General features: G+C 45.7%; 1 non-coding gene across 1 annotated transcript; it reads right to left on the reverse strand.

Moving 5' to 3' along the window:
* Nucleotides 1–820: 820 nt before the first annotated feature.
* On the reverse strand, nt 821–894 carry trnan-guu (transfer RNA asparagine (anticodon GUU)). Its single transcript has one exon. It is a non-coding gene; the product is annotated as a tRNA-Asn (tRNA).
* Between the last annotated feature and the right edge of the window lie 6,246 nt (nt 895–7,140).

Raw genomic sequence — 7,140 nt, forward strand, 5'->3', positions numbered from 1 at the left:
GCAGTGATACTGGGATAGAGTGGGGGAATGGGGCTGCTTAGATTGCTCTACAGAGAGCCAGCACAGACTCGATGGGCCGAATGCCTTCCTTCTGTGCCGTGTGGCTCTGTGACTCTATGATTCTATTACCTGCATTTGTAGACTGCGGTTCTCTTCTGTGATGTTCTAACGACAGCTCACGGAGCAGAGTTTCCATAGTGTAGTGGTTCTCACATTCACCTAACACACGAAAGGTCCCGTTAGAAACCGGGCGGAAACATTTTGTAAAATATTCCCCATTAAAATTGAATCAATATGAAAAAGTTGAAATAATTTTGTGATTAAATATCAATAAAATATCTCATAAAACACGTGTATTTTCTCTGTACAATTCTGGACCATCAGCAGCAGTAGAATTCTATTCAACCACAATCTGTAGCCTCCTGGCCCGGCAGATCCCTCCCTCTACCATTACCGTCAAACCAGGGGACCAAACCTGGTTCAGTGAGATGTGTAGAAGAGCAGGCCAGGAGCGGCACCAGGCGCACCTAAAAATGAGACCATTCCAAACTATTGAAGCTGGATGTGGAACCAAGGCGGGCCAATGCAGCTGAGATACAGATTATCCAGGATCTAATTGAATGAAGGAACAGGGCTGAGGGGCTGAATGGCCTCCTCATGTTCCTATTAGTCTGTCACCAATAAGAGAATGTTACGAAACGGTTTTCTCGGGTCCCAGTGGATGATCTCATACTCACCGACATTGTACCCAGTGCGACAGTTTATCCCATGATCTTGCAGCCAAAATGCACATTTGGAAAACCTGGAAATGTTAAAACGCCGTCCCTGGGTGGGCTCGAACCACCAACCTTTCGGTTAACAGCCGAACGCGCTAACCGATTGCGCCACAGAGACCTGTTATGAAGATCATTACAACATATACTAAAGCCGGAGATTACCGAGTTAACATCTCAGGTCACAGAGAGCAAGATAACGACTGTCCAGTCTCCATTTACTTGTCCAAATTAATGAATGTAACATTTATTGTCGGAACATGGAAATAGTCGCTGAAAGAAAATCCGTTAAACAAATTGATGTGAAAACCCGCTTTGAGCCATTAGATCGGTTCATCTACCAATGGTGACGGTGAGATATTATCATGGTGTCTGGGTTTCTCACAACTGTTGGAATCTTCCCACGAGTTCTTTTGCTGTTGTATTTGTTCATCAATGTGGAGATCAGATATACACGCGGTCGCTTCACTGTGTGCCCCGGGAACCAGATACACCAGAGCACAGGCCAATGATGGGACTCTGTCCTGTCTGCTCTATATGGAGGTCAGTAGAAACTGAATGAGAACAAACAACCGACCACAGCCCGCAAAGCCGAAACAGCTTAGTTGGGCGAGCGTCAGATTGACGATCCCGGAATCGGCAGGTTTTAGTTACTTTTTGTCTCCTTCACTATAAGAGGAGCGAATCAGGAGAGATTTTTCGCATCTGAACCCGCGTTTTCTAAAGGAATGAGCGTGAAACCGCATCTGAGCCGGGGATTCGGCTCCAGCCGCTGGCTGGGGGTTTGAATCCAGTCGGGGTCTCGCCGGCTGTTTTTATACCGGGACTGAGGGAGGGGCTGTTCAGCGGTGGTGCGATAATAATTTTTAGAATGAGGTTTGTTAAAATAAAGAGCTCTTTTTCTGTTACTTTTGATTTACACCCTGCCCAGTTGTATATACGAACAGTTAACAATGTTTAAGCGATGTGGTGTGTTCAATGTTTGTGCAGTAACTCGGTCACCCAGTGTGAGCCTGAATGATAATTTCCCAGCCTGGGTTCAAGCCTGGCCAATAGGCGTATTGTAGCCGGTTAGCTCAGTTGGTGTGAGAGCGTGGTGCTAATAACGTCCAGCTCGCGGGTTCGATCCCCGTATAAACCATCAGGATGTTTTCATTATTATACGCTATTTCTAAATATTTAAAATACAAACTTTATAAGTAAACCAATCCACACAGAATCTCACGGGGGCTTTATTTGGATTAACATCCATTGCACCTTTGTCCCCGGGGCTGAGAGACACATATTTGTGTTTCTGAGTTTGCTGATGAACGTTGAACAGGCGGCCTGTTCCCGATAATGGTCACAAGCAGGTAAGAGACAGACAGAGCGGCTCTGACCCCGCGAGATGGGCAATAAAGCTTCAGTTCAGGACAAATGCCTCAATGAAATGTTCGCCGGCACCGAGAGAGGCAACATCCAGAGAAAAGCACAGAAGGAAATCGATCAATCTAAAACGCTATAAATATTTGCCGTGCTTGATGTCTCTCTATTCAATCGCCAAAGTTTCAGTGCCGGAGATATAATTCCAGTTTAAATCGTTCAGTTCGAGAATGGCAGCGGAAAGAAACTCAAATGAACTAAAAACTGCCGAATCCCGGGATTGAATCCGGGACCATTATTAAATCTGTGGAGAGAAAAACAGAGTTAACGTTTCAGGCCGATGACCGTTCGTCTGACGTTAACTCTGTTTCTCTCTCTACAGATGCTGCCTGACCTGCTGAGTATTTCCAGCATTTTCTGTTTTTATTTCCAATTTCCAGCGTCCGCTGTATTTTGCTTTTGTACTTTTATAAATCTTCAAGTCGCTCCTCCCAACTGAGCTATTGCGGTTACGGAGCAACCTACCGTGCGTCATCCTCTCGGAGGGAAAGGGAAGGGTTTGTGTCATGAACCCGCTGCGTTTACATCAAGCATCTAATTCACCTGCAGGCTGGAGGAGCAGAGGAAGCTGGAGGGAAAGAAGTGATAGGAGCAGAAGGAGAAGACATTGGAAACTGGCAGAATCTTGTGTCTGACTTGTTTCAAATGATGCAGGGCAGCCCTGCGTGGAATTGCAGTTTTCCCAGGAGCTGCATTGTTCGGTGCGTGCATTTTAGACATGGAAACATGTACATCAGGAGCTTGTGGTAATATTTCACCTCACTGTGTATTTCAAGTTGATGCCTACCGCACTTGGTGCTGTGGTTGCGCGAACATGTCTTTTGTGTTCTCACCTGAAATGTTATTTTGTACAAACAGTTTGCCTGGCGCGAAAGAGTTAAAAATGGGACTTAGACTGAAATGGGCGGGGTTGTTGCGGTGGGTGAAATATGGTGACGATCTATGGTTATTATCCGAGGCGACGCTGCAGGATCCATTTAAAGATCTCCCGCGGATCCACTGAAACTAGTTGAATGTGCAGCTTTGAGAGGGGCTTTCTGCACCGTCAGGGCAGGAAACGGGGGTGAGGGAGGGACACTGTCGGTATCTGGGCTGAGTGTGAATCTGTGCAGAATTGTACAGAGAAAATATACGGGTTCGTTGAGATTTTTACTGGTATTGACATTTAACCACAAAATTAGTTTTTCCATTTTTTTATATTAATTCAATTTTAATGGGGAAGATTTTCATAATGTTTCCGCCCGGTATCGAACCGGGGACTATTTCGTGCGTGAGGGGAATTTTATAGCCACTACACTGCAGAAACTCTACCGCCGTTGACTATAGCAAGAGCATCACAGAAGAGAACTGTGGTTTACAAATGCAGGTCCGCGATTAACTTTTGTATTCATACACTTTATTATCTGAATTTCACAAAACTCATTAAACTCTGTAAAAAGATGAACAATTGTTCGAATTGATGAATCGACTTTCTGTTTCAGACAGAAGGAAATCCTAACATGGTCACCGAGTGACAGGCAAAACTTTTTTAACTGTTTTGTCTTTTGCTTGTGATGAATTTTCACCAGTTCTCATTTTACAGACGGTATTTGAGGAGTTGGTTAAAACTGTTCAGTGTTTATCACACCGGGAATCTGGTGCAGCCGTTGTTCAGTTTAACAGGGACCGACAATTGTCGCCGCTTTTACACAGGGGGAGAAACTCACCCCTGGAGGTTCACCTGGAGCAAGTTCCAAAATCATTCATCCCGCCCTGGAGCGGAACCGGGGGCATTTCTGGTGTAAGGCGAGCGTGATAATTGGTACAGTCCCGAAACCTCTGCTCAGTTTGTCAGCCGCGAGTCAGAAGGATGTATTCAGGGAGAAGGTGACCCGCTGACTCACCTCTCTCTGCACTGATTGAGATTGTGTCGCTTCTCCGTCAAACAACATCACTTCTGTCCCACACTAAAAGCTCTCAATCCTTCTCCTCCGCTCGCTTTCTATACAAGTAATTGGTCAATGAGTCAGTAATAAGGTTCCCTCGGGCTTTTGCTGGTGGATTTACTGATAAACCGGGGAATTGAGAGGAAACTGGAGCACAGGCAGGGTCCTTGCGACAGACCAGTCCGGCTAGCCCAGTCGGTGGAGTGTCGGATACTTCATCCCCACCTTGGGGAGTTTGCGCTTAAAATTTTTGGGCTGATTTTAAAGGCGATTCCTAGCTCGGTCAATGAGTATTTCATGTAAATGCGGTTCAACAAAATAAGAAAATCTCTCCTTGATTCCGGAATCTTGTCTCTCTCCAGCCGCCCGCTGCTAAAGATTGAACTGACTTTAATTTCACCTTGGCTCGGGGTCAGTGCGGCTCAGTGGGACTTCGGCCCGTCTCTCCCTTCACAACCCACCAGGGCCGAGAAAACAACGGGGAATTTTACACACGTGTTGTGTTCTGTAACTTTTTATAAACACTTCAGTGTATTTCAATCTGTGTCCAACACTGTGAGGTCTTTCCTAGTGTGTCCACTTCCAGTGTTTATAAACACTTCAGATTTCCTGATAATGTTGTTGAATCGCATTTTTTGAAAGAGTCATTGACCGAGAGGTGCCGGGGGATTTAGAGCTGGGGATCCCCTGTGAAACCAGCCCAATAATTTGAAACACAAGCCGCCCCTGAGATTAAGAGTCTCAGGCTCTACCGACTGAGCTAGCCGGGCCGGTCTGACCCCGCGCACTGCTTGTGTTGCAAACCATGAACCAGTTTCCCCTCAATTCCCAGCTTTACCAGTAAATCGGCCAACAAAAGCCCGAGAGAACCTTATTACTGATACTTTATCCAATCACTTTAATATGTGTTTTATGGTTAGCAACATTTCTGTCGCTGGAAAATGTTCTCCTTGTTTACTTTAGTAAAATTCTTCACGATGTTGAACACGTCGACAAAATCTCCCCTTATCTTCTCTGCTCTGAGGAGAACAGCCTCTTCTTCTCCACTACTCCACGGAACTGAAGTCCCACATCCGTCCTAAAGCGCAGTGCCCGAATTACACACAATACTCCAAAGGTTTGGTATAACTTCCTTCCTTTTGCCCTCTATACCTCTGTCTGTAAAGCCCAGGATTCCGTTTGTTTTTCTAACACAAGACAAAATGCTACGGATGCCGGAAGTTTGAAATAAAAACAGAATTCGCTGGAAATACTCAGCTGCTGTGAATGGTAGGTGAGTTGGAAAAAAGCGAATTGGCCTCAAAAATGCTGTATAAGGGTTTCATGGTGTAATGTGGAGCATTCTGGACTTTGAATCCAGCGATCTGAGTCTCGGTGGAACCAGGTTTCTTCTTGTCCCAGCTGGGGACAAATAAAATAAATGTTGATAGCAACTGTGTGATTGGCTGCTCAGCAGTGGCAAAGTGTAGACGCTAAAGGTATGGATGAGAAAAGGCCGGGCCAAAATGGAATGGTGGAGTTAAAATTATCCAGTTCTTCCAATATTGCTGCTGGATGGGGTTTGCAAGTAGCCTTGAGAGAGCAGTGATGTATCGCCATTGTGGGGCTGGTCCCCGACACAAACTCCGTTCCCGAGCCACCGACTTCATCCCAATCCCTGGCCACTGAGACTGAACCAGACAGCTTGCAACCTTGGTATTTGACCCCGAGATGAGCTTCTGCCCAAGACGGTCTACTTCCACCTCCGTAACATCGCCCGACTCCGCCTCTGCCTCAGCTGATCTGCTGCTGAAACCCTCATCCTTGCCTTTGTCACCTCCAGACTTGACGATTCTAATGTACTCCTGGAAGGCCTCCCATCATCCTCCCTCCATAAACTTCAGCTCATCCAATCCTCTGCTGCCCGAATCCTAACTCGCACCATGTCCCGTTCACCCATCACCCCGGGTCTCACTCACCTACATTGGCTCCCTTCAGGCGACAATTCAGTTTTCAAATTCTCGTCCTTGTTTTCAAATCCCTCCATGGACTCGCCTCCCCCTATCTCTGTAACATCCTCCAGCCCTACACCCTCTGAGATCTCTGCACTCCTCCAATTCTGGGCTCTTACACATCCCCGATTTTAATCCTTCCACCATCTGCCGTGGTGGGATTGTGAGCTCAGGCCTCCAGATCATCATGAAGTCTGCGGCTGAGGAACAGTTTGTGGCGGGACCAGCACTGCAATGGCGATTCATCGCTGCCCCCTCAAGGCAAACCTCTCCACCAGCAAGCACTGGACAATTTTCTCCCCACCATTCCAATTTTCCTCTGGAATACTGATCGATTAACAAACTCACTGTGCCACCCTACCTCATAAATAATTGATTGAAGATTCGTTAATGAGCAGCGCAGTCTGAACCAGGATCTGTTAGAACAGTGAATTCAATGTCAAATCAGGCACAGAAAACGAAATAAAGAGAGGGAAATAAAGGTTGGATTCAGAGAGAGAGAGAAAAAATAGAAAAATGTAAAAACATTTTTATTATATAAAAAATATTCAACAACAATTTATATCTGAAGGAATGAGATTCCACACTTATAAAATATATTTTCAGTGCCAGAGAGGTTATTTGGCGGTAATTAAGACTGTTAACCAGGGGACTGGGACTGAACTGGTCGGAATTGCGGCGGTGTGTGAAATATGGTGACGATCTATCATTATTAGCAGAGGCGACACTGCAGGATTCTTTAAAGATCTCCCGCGGATCCACTGAAACCAGTCGAATGTGCAGCTTTGAGAGGGGCTTTCTGCACCATCAGGGCAGGAAACGGGAGTGAGGGAGGGACACTGTCGGTATCTGTGCTGAGTTTGAGACTGTGAAGAATGGTGTGGGCTCAGATAATATACGGGCTCTATGAGATATATTATTTTATTGATATTTAATTACAATAGGAATTCTTCCATTTTCATATTCATTCAATTTTAATGGGGAAGGTTTCCTTTCCAGTTTTGAACCGGGCACCATTCATCGAACATA

This window comes from Somniosus microcephalus, unplaced genomic scaffold (assembly GCF_052327205.1).
Source record: "Somniosus microcephalus isolate GS21.2 unplaced genomic scaffold, FLI_Smic_1.0 unresolved_chr4, whole genome shotgun sequence".
Taxonomy (NCBI): Eukaryota; Metazoa; Chordata; class Chondrichthyes; order Squaliformes; family Somniosidae; genus Somniosus; species Somniosus microcephalus.